Source organism: Puntigrus tetrazona, chromosome 5 (assembly GCF_018831695.1).
Source record: "Puntigrus tetrazona isolate hp1 chromosome 5, ASM1883169v1, whole genome shotgun sequence".
Classification (NCBI taxonomy): Eukaryota; Metazoa; Chordata; class Actinopteri; order Cypriniformes; family Cyprinidae; genus Puntigrus; species Puntigrus tetrazona.
The window spans coordinates 5,123,199-5,142,046 of NC_056703.1; positions in this window are offsets into that span (position 1 = coordinate 5,123,199).

An 18,848-nucleotide genomic window follows, 5' to 3' on the forward strand; every position below is an offset into this window, starting at 1 on the left:
GATGCAATGTAATTCATGCAGAGCCAGCGAACATGAGGATACCACCACTTACACTTCTGGGGAATTCAAAGAGAGCGAGGGGTGGAAAAAGAACGGGGAGCGAGTGAATGCGTTTTATTTTTTAGTTTTTTTGTCCGACCTCTGAAGCGCACGCGTATCCCGACATACTTCGGCTTCCCGGGTGGTGCAGACCTTCTGCACATGCATCTCTAGGATATGCTTTATCTGTTTGCCTGCCTTCCTCCCACTCATCTCACATCTCTCTCCCTCTCTCTCGTACACGGTGATGACAGGCCTTTCAGACTGCAGGAAATGGTTTGGCTTTGAAGTGGAATTGGAGCCTGTGGAACTGTCTAGAGTCTTGATTAATATGAGGAGAGGGTATAAAGAGAGGGAGAGAGAGAGAGAGAGAGAGACTGGGGGAGATGATGACCCTGCCCACTTAGGTGGGTGAATAAAACTGGGCAAGAAGAGAGAGGGGCAGTGTATAGGAAGCTCGTGGAGAAGCATGGAGGCCAAATAGTATCTATAAACGCGATGCAATCATGCTTGGTTTTTTTAGAAAAGTAGATTGTTGTGGTGGCTTAGAGCAACGTTAAAATGAGCAAAAACAGCAAAAACAACATTCATTTGTGATCAAAGTCTGTACAATATAACAAATATTCATCAAACTAACATTTAAACGTGTGCATGCATACTTCAATTGCTCTAAATGTATATGATATACACAATATTATTTATGTAAATACAAATGTGCAATTGTTATTTACATTTTTTATCGTGCATGTGAATATTTAGTTTTGTATTAAAATATATTACTTTATTAATTTTAGATGTTATTTATTTCCTTTTAAAGTAAGCCCCATTACTCCTTTTCTTAAACCGTAACAAGAAAATTAACAGATATTTGTACAGTATGCATGTGTGTTGTTTTGATCAAAGGAACAAGTAGGATGGATTTTGAAAAATGTATGATTTTCTTTTACAAAGGAAGAGAAGATAGAGGGGGCAAAAGGAAGGAGACAAGCTGTTAGAAAGACAGAAACAGGAAGACGGTCCAATTAACGTTAGGTGCTGTCACCTCATCACAGATACAAGAAGTGCAAACATGCACGCACACACACACACACACACACACACACACACACACACACACACACACACACACACACACACACAGAGCAAACAGAGGTGTATATACTGCAAGGTGTGCCTACACAAGCACCCCCTATTTGATCACTGCCTACCACCTATACACATCCACATCTGCTACAGCGCACACACACACACACACACACACACACACACCATTATAACAACAGGGAATGTTGTAACAGGCACAATGAAAACCTGAGGAATATAAAATATAATACATTTGTTACAAAGGTTAATAAAAAAAAATACTGTCAACTGATTTAAAACGATCTATTAATTTGTTTATTTCCATCCTTTTTGTCTGGAAAGTAATACTATGAAAATCACCAGTAAAGGAATATTTAACTTATAAAATCATTTACTAACCCCTCCAAGTAGTTCAGAATCTGTATGAATGTCTTTGTTCTGCTGAACACGAAGGAAGATATTTTAATCAAACTTTGTAACCAGGCTGTTTTGGGTCACCATTGACTACCATAGTATTTTTTTTTCCTACTATGGAAGTCAACGGTGATAGAATTTTCATTTTTGGGTTCCTTTAACTATTCCTTTGTTTTTCGTTTCATTTTGAGGGGGAATATTTTCTGGAGGGTTTCTCTGGATATTCTCTAAATTCCTCTGGAAGCAGAAAGCACGATTAAATGAATGAACTATATCACGCAAGAAACAACCAGACTCACAAGGGATGTTCATGTGTGTAACTTCAAATCCAACACAGCATCCGAAACATCGGAAAAACAGAAAACGGCTTCCAGCCGAACCCGACACCAGACGCTCTTCTGTCCATCATATTATTGTACGAGTCGCTGATATTCTGACAAAGATCAGCTGGGAGTGATGGATGCGCCGGACCTGTGTGATCTGCTGCATCCTATAGAGAATATGCATAAGGGTGGAGGACGTGTTTCCGACGCCAGAATCAATGACCTGCCCATTCATCACACCGCGTTTCAATAGAGGTGAAGAAGGCTCATCTATCAGCAAGAGAAGGCAAATTCATCGAGGCAACTTTTCCAAAGCGTCTTATTCTAACTCCCCTCCTCTCCGCGCTCGTCTCCTCTCTCCTTAAAGATAAATGCCTTCTGAACCAATTTGCAAGGAATTTGTACCTCACATTTGAGTTCCGCTCCCTCCATAAAAGACACAGATACGAGTGCTGTAAAACTTAATTCTGACTTGGCACGGCCACATTTTTCTTCTGAAGCTGATAAAAAAAGAGCGAAAAAGACACAATAGGGGGGAGAAAAAGCGCATGGGAATGAGGAGCGGGGGCATACAGAGAAAAACAGTCTTATCTTTCTTTTTTCCTGTCCTCCGCTCATGTGCTTCTGAGGATGCGGCTCTCACCTTAATGTAGACAAAGGAGGGCAGGGTTGTTATCGTCATGGAGACAGGTGCTTCCGAAGAACCGAGTAATGGCTGCCTACCTCCACCACACACACACACACACACACACACACACACAGAGAGCTCACCTCTTGATGGTAAATTTGATAAAGTGCGAACATGATGGAATCGTGTGTGTGTGTGTGTGTGTGTGTGTGTGTGTGTAAGACACAGAAATTTGATGGAATCATCAGTATTCTCACGGATGTACCCACTCTACTTACCTCAGGTGATTTGGAGGAATAGAAAAGCCTTTTAGTGCAAGATTATTATCACATGTTGTACAAATCTTTGAGCCCGCTTGTGGAACAGAGAGACAAAACCTGAGAGAGCAAAAACGTGTGTGTGAAAATCAGCACTCAGTTACGTTTATAAGGAGTTCATACTGATGCATTATTAATAGCTGCTGTTTCAGAACTGAGGAAATTATGCACAGATTGCGTTCCTATATCTTCATCTGGGCGATAACACAATGGCGCTACATCCGAGAGGAACTATACAAAGGAACGGAGTGCTGTATTAAAAAGAAATTATAGGCTGTCAATACAAGAGTGGAAAATTTCCCAAATCTCTTTAAATGACCCCCAACGTTGACTTTAAATGTATGTTTAAAGTCACATTTAAATTATTAAAACACTTACTGTGAAAGACTCATCAGTGCATATAAAATATATATATATATATATATATATATATATATATATATATATATATATATATATAATAAAATGTTTCATCCCTGAGCAAAATAGCTACTTAGGCTCCATTAGGGTATTTAACATCCACTTTTCAGCATTCTAATAATTACTAAAGGTTAAAATAAAGTCCCGCCCTGCAATTTTTTCCTGTTAAATCACCTGTCTCAAAGAGAAATGTCACATTACAAAATCAAAATTGGTTGCAAACAGCAATTCATGTTGACTTACGCATGAATCGCGCGAGAGAGAATGGGAGCGGGGTATGCATTTATTCAGCAAAACATTTCTGGCGTAGCCCCAGAACATAAACTCAATTACGCTAAATCAAATTATTAAAAACTAAAAAGACCAACACTTAAGACATTGGACAGTGATTACGGCATGGCATGTCAATGCTTTCTGTCTCTAATACCAAGCGGGCGAGTAATATCAACTTCCTGTTCTGAGAAAGGACCTCTATGAAACTCAGTTAACATTGCTTTGACGCAGAAACCCGCTACGAAAGGACAAACTATTCTCTCGACCAAGGGGTAAAATAAAATCCTGCATGCATCAGTCTGTTTCTGAAAGTTACCAGACACGTTGTGACAGAGACACAAAGAAGCAAGAACCGGCTGGAAAATGAAAACATAAAAAGCACTATAAAAAAAAGCATAACATTATATCAAAATACTTTTCTTGACCTTGTGGCGATCTACAAATGACATGCAAATTATCACCACACAGAATCAAACACAACGAAAAACTACAACAGCTGAAGTAAAACCCGTCTGGATGGGAAGCGACGTCTGTCTTGCCGTGAAAGCAGCCTGCTCGCTTTGCATATAAATAAAAAATGGCTATACAATGAACAAACATCACATTCCAAACAACAGAACACTGAAGCCTCTGTTATGTGTACATATGTGTGCGGGTGTATGTGTAATGTTTATTAAAGCTTTGGCAATGTAAACTCTTGTTTGTCATGCCTACAAAGGTTCTTTATTCTTGAGAGTGAAAGAGCGAGTAGGGCCCTATGAAACTCATTTTATGTTGATAGTTAAATTAAACATTATTGATCAAAAAGAATGTCTAATTACTTAATAACCTAAAACAGATACATTTTCACATCAATTTAGTAAGGTTAATAAAAATTACATGTTTAGGGCACTGTGAAATTATTATTTTTTCGCACCATATTTTTTTATTGTTACCAAATTCTGCGTTTTAGCATGCCTACTTATTTGAATGCATAAAACGCAATTTATTCAATTTTGTTTTAAAGCAGTCTTACGATTTTCCTCCGAGATTATGCTTTGCGTATTTCATTTTTTCTGGTCGTTATATGACGTATAAAACATTAATTTCAAAATTAAGCAAACTGTTTTTGACAGAGGATTTACTATTAAAATGAAAACATGGAAGAAATGTTGCGCGAACGCAATTATTCCTCAAACGCATGCTTCGGTATCTGAGTAGTGAACATTTAAATTATTAATTGAAATTTAAATGGCCGCGCCATTCATTAACGGAGACATGCATAACACGCAGGATTCATATTTTCGACTTTTGCGGCTTAATATTTGCAGATACTATTTAAGTGTAATGACCCACTTTTGATTTCATTCAAAAATTGGCAAATTCCTTGGCGTTCTGCGCTAAACTGTGATTTACTTAAAAATAAAATTCATAGAAAACATGAAGCAAACATTGTGTACAAAATGTATTTAAAATAAAAATGTTTAAAATGTTAATATTTTACCAATGCATTTAACTCTTTTCCGCATTAGCACACATTTCTACATATGAATTGCTTTTTATTAAATGCAGTTCACCATTCAAGTCCAGATTGACCGAGGACTAAGACCTTGTTTTGCTGCCAAATCCAATCTAGTGTCAGACATAAGATAGTTCAGGACCTCATACGTTGGCTCCGGGCTTGAATCGTTTTTTTTTAAACTTTCCTTTTGGTCGGCGCAGACCTTAGAAAGTGTTTTCTGTGAATTCTCAGAAGAGGAAAATTTCTTCTCTTTCAAAAACTTCTTCCATCTAAATGTAAATGCTGAAATCATCATAATAGCATTCCAGAAGGATCTCTTCTGCCGCATTCTCTCTCGGCTCCAAAAGAGAAAGTTGCCGTTTGTTCAAATGAGTCGAGTGTTTATTGAATGGGTGAAGTGAGAGATTCCTGAAATACGCACGATATGGGTGCAGTAACATATTTCACACAATTAATGTAATTGTGTTAATTAGCAGATTCATTACAGAGTTTCTTTGGAGGTGATAACGAGCGCGCACGCATTCAAATGCTCCATTCATATGCATATGTTTATGCACACGGCACATCTGTCATCATTTGTAATGACAATCTGTTTCAAAGTCATTATGACATCTGGCATCTGGGTTAAACACTTGATGAGGTCAAATTCATTTAACCTTATTGATTACACTTAGATTATCCCAGCCTTTATGAACCAATACACTCTTGCCAGCAAATGTCGCCCACAGCCAAACCGTCTGACACGGGTTTATGACCTGGGGTTGAACACATATCAGCAGTCCTTAATAATCTCCGACCAAAAGCACGACTAATTATGTGGAAAAACTGAACGTTCGGATATGAAACAGTCGGGCGTCATGCAGACGGCTGGAATTGGCCATTTTTAATATTCCGGGCTGAGCTCCATAAAGCTCTGGCTTTTATTGACACGCTTGATTCTCTTTGTTCAGCAAAGTCTATCTTGCTGAGAACAAGCCCGTTTCAAAGATACGGTGTCAGCGTACAATGTGCAGAACAAACCCCATCCCAGGAACTCGAGGAGGTGCTGAAAATGTTCTTCTGCTCAAAGCAAAGACTTCAGGATATGTCAGAGCTTCTGCTTTACATCTTAAGATGTTCTTTTTTTTTTTTAGCAAAATCCTGGTCCATCATGTACGTTTAAATTGGGGCTTTTAAGAGATACACCTACTTGAAAAACCGGGATCTTAACGTGCGGCAGACAGTTATACTTTTAATATGCAAAAAGAGCCACATGTGATCTACAAAAACAGTCAATAACTCAACATCACTAAATTAGCTTGGTAATTACATTAGGTTGCATTAAGCAGGAGACCGACATCATGTAGATCCGGCATTGGTACAATTAGTGTTGCATGAAGTTTGGATAAAAGGCTTATTTGCAGATATGAAGGTTTCTCATTTACTGACGTGCAGGTTAGTTTTTCTCCCATTCACTTTTACTATCTATAGACAAAAATACAGAACACAAATCAGTGTGAGGAGACTCTGTCTATGCGCAAACCCCATTCGCACTCTCTTTATATGTCGTGGTCTACATTGGGCGAAGAACGTTCACCCGCTCAGTAAAAAGGCACAAAGTACCACGACTGAGCAAAGCACACAAGCGATCTGTGAGACAGCAAGCAAATCCATAGGGAGTCCCATCTACTTCCACTTCAGGTCCAATAGATCTATTATGGTGGCAGTTTGAGCATAGGAAAATGCTGAATGTCTGCTCCTGTGCTTAACAGTATGGGCAAAAATACTGCACATACTGTAGTCTTCCGGACAAGTAACCCAAAGGTGGTGGAAAATGCATTTCTATAAAACCATGTTTTTCAAAAAAAGTTTCTGACTCTTCAACCTTTAGGATACAAATGACCTACACAAAACATCACCATTGGGTTTATGTTTAAATGCAATATAATAAAATCTATTTTTATGGACAATGTACTGTGTATCACTCACAATGCCACTGCAAACATGTTTTCATCTGAAAGTCATATACATAAGGACGGCTTTGGGGTGAATAAAATACGGTAAACTTTTACTTTAAGAAATGCCATTTTAGGCCGTAAAATCCAAATGCTTATAAGCAGTCTTTATCAAATTCATCTCACACATAATCAATAGTCTGCAAAGATTTACTTCTCTGTGTCAAAAGAGAGCATCAGCAAAGAAAAAATAGGTCAGGTCATTGCCAAACACAAGACGTTTAGGGGCCAATACTGTACTGTAAATGGATCCCAATTAATGCACAGTGTGCCTAATACATATTACATCCCTTCCTCTCTCTCCTTCTCTGGCAGGAGGCCTATCTCGTCCTGCTGAAACATAGTTGTTCTGATGAGCAACCTCTCCACCTCCCTCCACCTTCTCGGCTGCCAGATTGGACTAAAATCCCTTTTTCAGACAGCAGGAAGCAGGGAGGAAAGGCAAGGCTGAGCTCCCTCCACCTCCCCTCCCCTTCTGCCAAATCTAAAATCAATAAACTGTTTCTTTCCCTGCACGACTCGCCAAATCCATAAAAAAAAAAAAAAAAAAAGAGTGAGAGACTCTTGTATAAAGATGACGAGAGGGATTCAGATGCCCTCTCTTCACTTCTACAGCCTGGCCGGCCTCCGCTCGACGCGGGGAATGAACAAGTGTTCGGATTTATGCACTGTGATTGTATTGAGGTTGTACGGGTTTTCTGGCTTGGCTTCCAGCTCAGGAGGTGCATCACGGCCAATATAGATGCTGCACTTCAGATATAAAGCTCAGTCAGGATGCTGACTGAACCAGCAGGTCCGGGAATCTCAGAAATCTGCTAAATGAATCGATACACGCACTGTTTACAAAATACAAAAAAAAAAATCTACATGAAAAGCAATGGTTAAACTTTATTTTGACAGTCCACTTTATATATTCTACCAACTAAAAGTAACTACATGTCTACTAACTCTCAAAGTAGACTGTTCAGGGTTAGTTAAATAAGTTGACATATATTTGCAAAGTTTCTGATGTTGTAGGTCCATCATAATAAAATGTTAGACGATATTAAGCACACAGTTTGTGTATTTGCAAAGTTGTCTAAAGTGGACATAAAGTGTTGCCAAATCAATTAACAGACATTCGTATTTAGTGATGACGGTTTGAATCTCGTGTGAAACAGTTTGACAAAATAGTTCAAATCTGTGTACAAGGAAGTTGCATCAACAAATCCCTTATAATATCAGTTTTGCATCTGTTAACACTACGGGGTAGGTTTAGGATTGGACCATGATAGAGAATTAATTCCCCCAGATATTTGAATTGAAATGAAGCGTTCCAACTGAAGCAACGTAATAAAAATGTCCCAGGGTCACGTATTGAACCTGCGTTTAAAGTCAATATTAGTCTTTGCAACTGCAGCAAAAATGTACAATAAGGTACATACTTTTTGAGACCAGGTTGGACAATAAAGATTTTGCTCTCAAGAACTTTGTCAGTCTGATTTGAGAAAGATTTGAACATAATCATGAATAGAACACCTGACCTCTGCATAAGAGTTCACATAATCAATGTCAGTCATCAATTATCATTGCCGTTTCCGATTTTTGGACCCCAACAGTGTTTTTTTTTTCTTTCTATAACATATTTAGTTTATATTCAACTTTCATGATTATGTAGGGCAAGCAAAAGCCATCCACGGAGGTAGATCAGTATGACTATGATGAAAGGAAGAAACCAGAGGAAAGGAAATGTGAAGAGAGGAAAGGGAGATGCGGGGGTGGTGCTTTTGATGCGAAAGAGAGTGATCTCTCAAAAGCCATTGCCCTTCAAGGATGCTTGTATAATCAAACCCTAACGTTATTAGGACCACAACAATCTATAGACGCTGTACAGTGAAGCAGGTAAATCAAATTTTTGTAAAAAAGCACTTTAAGATCCATATTAGACGTGTCCTTAAAGTCAAACAAAGCAGCTGTTAACAAGCTGTTCGGTTCTGTTTGGATAGAAGCTGCAAACCGATACTCAAAAAAGAAAGAAATTCTATAGATTTTAAAATAACTCTAGAGTTTAAAAACAATAGGCTGCCACTTACAACTTAGTAAGTGACTGAGTCTCATGGAACTGCATACCCAACCACCAAAGTCATTATTAGCTGCCCAGTGCCATTGTTCTTCCGCTCATGAGAGAGGAACGTTGACCTTTCAAAGGCTGGACTGGAGAGGTAACAGCTGCCACCAACAGATAATTAGCCCGCTACAGCTGTGGCAGCTATATTACAGGCCAAAAGCTGCAGCCCATTGGGTTGCACACGTTTCCAAGCCGCTGATATCCCACTAAAGCTCTGGGTGTTATATTATGTCATTTCAATAAAAGAAAAATCGAGGAGTTTCCGGATGCCTTCCTTAACCTTATAAAACCAGAATTGTCCATATATCAATCCTATCCTTTAATTTGTAGGATCTGCTGAGTTTTTTGTTTAGCATCTAAAGATAATGCACTGTAAATGCAAGCTGCATCACTTGAACCTACGCTTTTTATTTTATCTCCTGCATTACTGCGCATGAAAGCTTCTAAAATCAGCTATTGATTGCAATTTCAGTGAACTCCAATAGCATCTCTCACAGCGCCATTCATTCTTAACTGTTCCATTTATAATTTCAATCAGATGAGTTGAAGCAAATTTTCTTCCATTGATTAAAGCAACCATGTTACCAAGTGCTATTTCCACCCATTATTCTACTTCTCGTAAGTAAAATACAGATTCCAGTATCAGTTACCTTTAATGTAGAAATATCTTTTGTTATAAATCACTTCCATTATACATAATAGAATATTTCTTCTTAGCTCAGTGGTTTTTCCTGTTGTCGGTTCTGTGACTTTTTTTGCAAATACATTTTATTTATTAATTTTTTATGTGAAGTTAGACTTTTTTTTATATGCTCCTGGACACAGAGAGCTACGAAGTGCATTCAATCCTCAAATTCATCATTCATCGAGGGTTAACTGTAGAGTCCTGTGCTCCATTTATCTGTACAGGTATCAAGACACAATGTTATTCAGCTGTCCTTTTGTTTTTAAAGCTCAGAAATGCAACAACACTGACAAAAACGATTCAGGTTTATTGTGCTCTTGATGAATCAAACGTACGTTCTCAGCCTCCACATCAACCCGGTACTCTGCAGCAGTTAACCTGTACATGAGTAAAGCAGTTGCTATACCTCTCTCTCTCTCTTGATTGATTTTCTTTACAGAGGCGATTAGATTCAACAGGACACTGACTTTCTTTTAAAATAAAGACCCTCGATGTGCTCTTTTGCACAGCAGAGTTAAGCTCCCTAAAATGCATTTCAGTGAACTTACATGAATAATAACAAGTATTTGCGCAAATCAGCAGGGATTACTGCACTGATTTATTGTCATGCATTATTTTTTGATAGTAATATTCCATCATAATCTTACAATAAAACTATAATTTATTTGAGCGAATCACATTAATGCATGACTTTTACTGCAATTGAGACATAACAACATCTCAAATGAATGCGATGTAGATGTCCTTAGGTTTGTATTGATTCAAATTGCTGATGATTGGTCTGTTTCCGAGAAAGTATAACATTTTTGCCCTATTATATAACTATATTAATAGGAAATCAACACAAAACTACAATATTTCTTGTCAGGATTTTTATTATCCTGCAACTATAAATAGAAGATCTAATAACGCACATTACATTTATTCATTTAGCAGATGCTTTTATCCAAACTTGCCAATTTACAATTTGGGGAAAACATCAAGAGATTAATCTTAAAGAGACACAGAAAGTGCCCGTAACACTGAAATTCAGGCATCGTTCAAATAAGTGCAAGCTAGATTTTCACTGTTGTGAAAGTAAAGAGAAGCAATTTCGTCAGATGGTGACAAAAGAGATCAGTTTTCAGTTGTCGCTTGAAAAGTGACATCAAAAGCAATTTTTTGCATTTGTTTATTCATTGTGCTTTTTGCTTCAACATAATGCACCTGACTAAAAACCAGTTTTCCTTGTACGCAGTTTTTATTTTTTTACTTATATTTTAGGTTTTTAATCCCAAACCAGGAGAGGGTATGCGCGAAAGATAAAATTATGAAATTGTACTATTAATTAGGGTAACTTAATAAAACATTTCCACAAAGTTGAATTGATTTATCAGTCTGAATAACTGAAGTAACCCATTTTAACTCGCTGTAAGAAACAAGAAGTGTAAGTAAGAAGTGACTTAAATGCCCATTCATCACAACCAAAAACATCCAGTACAATTATGGGAGCCATAAAAAAAGCCAACAGTCTCAAACAAACCTGAAAAACCCTATCAATGCTTCATTTCCATTTACTCTCTGATCCAATCTCAAGCAATACCGAGAAACAGGGTAACATTATTAACTATCGATAAACTACTTTGAGGCGCAAGTCTTGTTAATAATTAGTTAATAGTGAAAACGGGTCCCTAAACTAAAGTGTGACAAATTTAAGCGAATGTATTGAAACCAAGTCGTGACGAGGTGTTAAAGGAATGCGTTGCTTCAGCTTATTTTTTTTATTCTTAATTTATTTTTATTCTAACCTATACTGTAACCAAGGAAACCTGTTAGGACTTTTCTGGTTTGTAAAAAGCGTGTAACATTTCCTGGCCCATCTAATGTCAAAATACGAGCGCTGCTGGCATCTATCTGGAGTACTCCCGCACACACAAACACACCCCACCACCCCCTTTTCAGCTCCACTGATTCCTCTGACAGCGCGCATAACTACGAGAATTCATTACGGTTCTTGACGAATGTGCCGTTAAAATGCTTACAGCTGGAGCGTAGCGGCAGAGGGGAAGTGACAGAGCTCCCGGCATCTCAGTGGCGATAAGGGGATTTCTGAAATTCTAATGGGGCCATTACTGAAGCGACCACTCCACCCGCTGTCTCATGCTAACATCAACGGATCAGCGATTCAGCGTTTAATTACAGCAGTGACACCACTGTCTTGAGTCTCACAACAGGGAGGCTGGGAGCACGGGTAAAGACAAGCCTTAAATTGGATTTTTGTGAATCTTGAGGGCAATCAGCGACAAGAAGTTGGGGATAAGCAATAACACGGCTGTTTGGAAAACAAGGGATTTAAATTTGAGAGACCTGCTATAGAGAGCGAGGCGGCCTGAGAGAGAAATGAAGAAGAACGGAAAGGAAGTATTCAGTTTGTCACTTTGTGTTATTCTAATGATGTCGGTAGGTGGGGGTTTATGACAAAGCGCTTCCCTGACTCCGGAAAAACAAACACAAACAGTGTGTATCTATTTGTTCCAGGCTATTATGGGAGAGCACTGCAGCGCGGCGGCTGAACATGCACCGCATGAACAAACCCAGAGATACACCGGCCCCGGAGCGCCGAGGCACTAACTGGACAGAAAACATTTGCCTCTCGTTGAACAGCACTTACAGAGATGCCAAGGGTCCAGTCATTAAATCAATTTATGACTTATCTCCGCGACCGGACCCTACTGAAGGAGAAAGTGTGGACGACGCGGCGACGGAAACCGTGGATGAATAATTTCCCTGGCGGCTTGGTTCACTAGTACTTAAGTCTTAAATAACCTAAGCAGCTCTGCACTGCTCGTAGTTTGAAATTTAAATTTAAAATAAATAATATTTCAAAGGAACAGGAAAGGAACCGTATGCTCATCTGGGACTAGTAGATGATTTGGATTGTCACCAAAAGAAATCTAGCATGGAATCACTTGCTCACCAATCCTCTGGAGTGAACGGCTGAATGAGAGTCTGATAAAAACATCACAACAATCCACCAAAAAAATCCTCACACCTCCAGTCAATCAACCCTTTGTAAAGCAAAAAACAACGTGTTTGTAGGAAATCTAGTTTGCGCTTTCGGTTCTTCTCAGTAACGGCTGTCCACAAAGCAGCGCTCCACTCACAAACGCTGCTTTTTTCAGCCAATTACAGGCAAGATGCGATGAAATGAATGAGTCGGTTTCCTTCGGAGATGCAGGGGAATTTCGAATGATTTCGAAACATTTATTCAACGAAGTCAAAGCCTATTGGACAACCTATGTGTGGCGGTCAGTTTTAATATTGAGGTGGGCCGCCACAACTAAAACAGTTATGGGAATCATTAAATTATTTAAGTATTTAAGTTCACTCCATTGCTTTTGCTGTACACTCACACACAAATTATATTATATGCATACAAATAAGAAACATGTATACACATACATACAGTGTGGTACCAATATACTCAATATTTGATATTGATATTAAAAACTGCTTCTTAAATAACCACATGAATATCATATACACAAAATATTTTTATTTTATCTTTTATTGTGCATGACTGAGTGGACTAGTCTAATACGCCTTCTCACTGGGAAAATATCATTTTTTTGTTATTTTTTCACACACTATATTGGATTACAGTGCCTATTTTTAGTTTTTGCCTCAGGTCCAGATAGTTCAGAAACAACACTGAGAGGTATTGTCACCTTCCTTGCGCAAAGCTGAGAGACTTGACAATGATAGCATAATGTAGGCTTTACTACAGCGCCCTGTCCTCCACTGCCTCGTGTAGTAATAAAGTTCATTTATATTGGATAAGATATGCATCCTGTTCCTACTGTTTTACAATTCAAAATATATACAAGTCCACAGTAAAATCAAACAGAATGAGGTGAAAAAACCCTTTGAAGGCGTTTCTGAATTCACAGGTATATATTTAAATAATAGATAATTAATGTGTTAAGATCCTAAATATACATTACTGTTATCGCTCACCTTTTAAAACTCTTGTTATGTGGGAAGTGAACATACAATTAGCTGAATCAAATGAAATGACAATTGGACTTGGTCTATGCGCAAGAAATAAAGAAAAGGGTTATTTATATTAATCAGACGTAAAGGAGTTCTAGCACTGCTGATCAGCATGAAGCCATTTTGAATTTGATTTTAAATATAGACCTTGGGCATCTCAATTTGATGTTGGAAATGACTCCTGCAGCTAATAAAATAATATGAGGGCGTAACTTTTACAGATTTTTTTGTTTATAAAAGTGTAGACACAAATCAAAAGAAAGTTCTAGGAAGCATGAAAAGCATTCTTTAACAACAACTTATATATTCCAAGTTTGGCTCCTCTTAAACAAAAGACATGGGTTAGCAAAAGACCCCTCATTCAACTAAATGCTGATAGATTCCCTCTCGCTATAAGCCCCTTATCCCTGAGAGTCTCCATCTAAAAGTGATTTTTGTCTTTTTGCTTTAGCTCTATCAGCTTATGAAAGATCTGACCAACTTTGGGGTTCACGGCAAAATAAAGGAAAAACTGGAGGCGGCCAATTCAAAACAGCACAGATTCGATGACACAACGAACATCAAATATCATTTTGTTGTAACGTTGGGCGCCTGAATCTATGTAAGAGGCTTCAACAGACTACCAACAGATAAAAAAAAAAAAAAATCAACAAGTGACTGACTCTGTCTGTTATCTTATAATGGGCCATGTTTGAATCTTCCAGACGTACAATAATCCAAACACAAACCTGAGCACAAAACCAAGTTTCTGCTATGGTCATTCAAGTCCTCTGACCTGAACAACATAAAAAAAAAAGGTCAAAAGGATTAACAACGCAGATCAATTTTCATAGCCTTCTTTGGTCATATTTACCAATATTTCTGGCCGTGACTGTATGATTTTCTAAAAATATACATTCTGAAACACTGTATATTTTATTTCCTTTATATGTTATTGTATATTATTCTAAATGTAAATTTGATTCTAGCACAGCAGATGCTTTATGTTTTGGAGGGTTCTCAAAAGCAGCTTTCTTCAGGTATTAGGATTTTTGGTTTGACAGAAGTACAACTTTTACTCACAACGCAGTGTGACAGTCACAAAAGTGACTTGCAGTCGTGCTTATTGTGACACTTAAAACGGATTTGCTATAACACTATGCTTCTCTCCTGCTGGGTTTTTCCCCCTCATCGGAAGAGAAATGCTACAGCTAACGCTAAGTGGCGTGTAGCATCAGTGCTAATCAGTAACTAGCGCAGAGATGCGAATAACCCAGTCTTCATGAGGATACGACACAGTGTCCTCTGGCTGGTAGATGAGTTTATCCATTACGTCAAAGAATCCGTTCCTTCCCCTGGCAGCTATTTGGAGAAGAAACCGTGCATGCTGGAGTTTCTCTCCTCCCACAGACATTATCTCCTCCACCTGCCTCCACAGCTCAAATTAAAGACGCTGCCTCCCTCGGGGCGTTCTCAAAAACAGACCTGGATGTGTCTATGTATGTTTGTGGGTACATGAGGTCATTTCAGATACTGGCTGATAAGGACACATACCAGGAGGAAAACACATTCTGCTACGAGTACCATTTCACAGGCTCCAAATATACAACTGAAAGAAATCGTCTTGCTCTTTTTTAATATAGAGTCTGTAACTAGTTTACACAATCAGGACGGAAAATTAAGTTACTTAAAGGGACGGTCTACCCAAAAATGAAAACGATCATAGTGTCATTGGTTCTTTCGGGAAAACGTTATTTCTTCTCCTGAACATGAAAGATTTTTTCAAGAAAATAAGAAACCAAACAGTTGCTATTCCCCACCGACTACCATAATCAGAGCCTTATGATTTCCACGATGAGAAAAATATGGACAGAATTAAGGAAAGAAGGAAATTGAATTTACTGTACAACACAGAATATCATCGAATTTGACAAATTTTGGAGGAATTAATCAAAAGTAGAACACTTGTGTCAAAATGATCCCACTAACGCTAATCTAAACTAACTTCTCTAATCTTTTTCTATTTATCTATTTGTTTTATTTTTATTATACAATTAACAAAAGCAAAAAAAAGGCTTCTAACACTAGCTTGCTCTATATCCGTTTTCCTTTTATTTATTATAGAAATACAATAATAAAAAACCTTTCTATGTGTACTGCATTAAGCCGAGACTTGTCATAGCTCTTGCATATCGTTGTTCTTTTGTTGATTTTGATTGCTTCCATTGTCCTCATTTGTAAGTCTCTTTGGATAAAAGCTTCTGCTAAATGACTAAATGTAAAATGAGATACGGTGAATATCAAGCCGCAAATAGACTATTCACATATGAATCCTGCGTGTTCTGCTCGTCTCGATGTGAATGAGCTGTGTTTGACGCTCGCTGTGCTTTGAACACATAAACAGCTCACTTTATAAGCATTTTACCATTTCTATTGAGAAAGACTTAACGTGTATATATATATATACACAACATCATGTGTCAGCATGAACATATATTTATCGATATCTACTCTGTCAAAACAATAGAGGATTGTTAAATATTATAAAATGTTTTTTTTTTTTAGTTTCTGGTACTTAGCCCAGACTGTAGACCACGTGGGTCTGATCTAGTAAAGCAATCGTTAATAGTCTCTGCAGCATGTTTGTTCCTATTTGTTTCCCCGGTAGACTCTGTGGTTAAAAGAGTAGACTATTTGCCTGAGAAAACAACAAATTAGAGGAAACAATTCAAGTCTACCGTGATAAATTAATATTGCAGGGAACTTTTCGACAAGCCTAATCACAGATTTAAGAGCGTCAAAGTGGTTTTGATCAATCTACCCGGCAGTTAGAGAGTTTACATAAAAGAGCTTGCTTTTGCAGCATGAAAAGAGAGAGTTTTGATGGCCTGGATGAAAGAAGCGTTATTGACAAACGCAGCGGAGCAGCAGCTCGCCACAGTTAAAGGAAAAAGATCTAAATATCTAACTAACTATTTAATGCATGCTATGTTCCTGTCAGAACAGTTTAAAAACAGAATGGCCAAAGCTTTCATTTTTATTAGCGCTGTGGCAAACTTGTTTATGTTAGTTTCAAACTCACTTAGAGGATTTCCCATCAGTGTTTTCACTGGCTTGTTACAAATTGTACTGAGATAGTGGAGGGGATGGGAAATACCCGTGCTGAGAGAAGGATGAAATGAAAGCAACAGTCAGATGGGATACAAATCATAGTGGAATACCAGAGTAAAGATCAAGGGGAAGCACCATGGAAATAGGATCTTAAGCTGATAGTTCACACAAAAATGAAAATTCTGTCATCATTTGTCACCCTCATGTCATTCCCACCCCATATGACTTTCTTTCTTCCAAGGAAAATATATAGGTCTGTCTTTTGTATTAAAAATCTTATTGCTTGTCAATTAACAAAATTGCTTGTCAATCTTAAAAGCAGTTATGCTGCTTTTAAGCACTAAAAAAAGAAAAACTAAATACATGCCACATGACTATTGGACTTGTGACACAGCTGTCACTGATGATGTTGTCACATCGTATTGACATCCAACTTGCCATGTTGTGTCTAAAAGCATCAGTTTTAGACACGAAAGAAAGAAGGAAGGCTAGGAGATACCAGGGTAACACTTTATTTCAGTAGTCCACTTTAGACATTCTACTAACAGTAAGTAACTTTGAAACCCTAAACCTACCCTAACAGTCTACAGTGAGAGTTGGTAGACAAATTAATGACAATTAGTTGACATGTAGTTGACAAAACTACAAAGTAAGAAGTGAATTTTTTAAATAAAGTAACCAATACTAGAGCAAACATGCTGAATAGTGCAACAGACTTGACGTAAACCATGTACCGTTATAGAGGAAAAAAGGAAAGAAAGAAGGTGGGTGGGATGACGAGTAAGTAGTCACTGCCAACCATAAATCAATGTTTTGAATTACTCTTCAAAAGTCTGATGTCATAATTTTTATAGTGCCTAATGGGGCTTGTTTTCATACTCTGACTAAATGAAATCTCCCACTAAAGAATCTACACATTTGCCTAAGAGTTGTTTTTAAATGACAGATGTTTAGGTTGAGCCATAGAAAACAGATTGAGTAGCTTCTGTGCAATTCCTTCTAAATATAAGCGTTGTGTGTGTGTGTGTGTGTGTGTGTGTGTGTACAAGTTTGTCGGTTTCCATCAATGCTAAAATCTTTCATTGCCAGTGACAGGCCACCATTTTAATTTTTTTCCCCCTGTATAAAATCCTAAGAATCTGCCAGCACACGCACGCACACACATACATAGAGAGTGTCTCTCCACAGCTGTTTTATACCCCTCAAAACACAACAGGCTTTTAAATATGCATGCCAAGCTATTATGACAGATTTACATTCCCAAACCGTTCCTAATGCCTGTCTCTTACCAGGAATACACCCATGGGTAACGCTTAAACATAACATCTCTAAAATGCTCCAGAAATGTCAACATGCCTCGCTGAAACAGTCAGTGGAAGCATCTATCGTGAAAGATACGCACATCCTCTCTAGACCCGAACGCTGCCAGGGCTGGACCGCATGGCCTTGTACAAATTCTACAAAAGAAGTCTGTTGCCAGCTGCGTATCCTGCTTAGGCTGGTCTTAAAAGTTAGTCATCTAATTGCTTTCACGGTCACACACCAGACATCACGTCTTTAAAATTCAAACACATAATTTTCTATGAGTGTATGCATACTGGCAGCACCACATGCATTTATATTTTTAAGAAAAATATATAAAAATCTATAGATGTCAATAAATTTAGATATTTTCAAAAGTAAATTCTGTATGCGTGTGCATTAATTATGTATACCTAATATACACACGTATATTATGTAAACCAAAACTTTGGATTTTGGATGCAATTTATCAAGTTGGATAGCACTAGATTAAAATGATTTAAGTGCCCCTATTATGGATTTTTGAAAATGACCTTTCATGTTGTGTGTAAGTGGATGGCAAACTCCTGCAAAGCTTTAAATCTGAAAGTGCACCATGTATAAAGCTACTGTCTCAAAAGAAAGAATCGAATCATTGAAA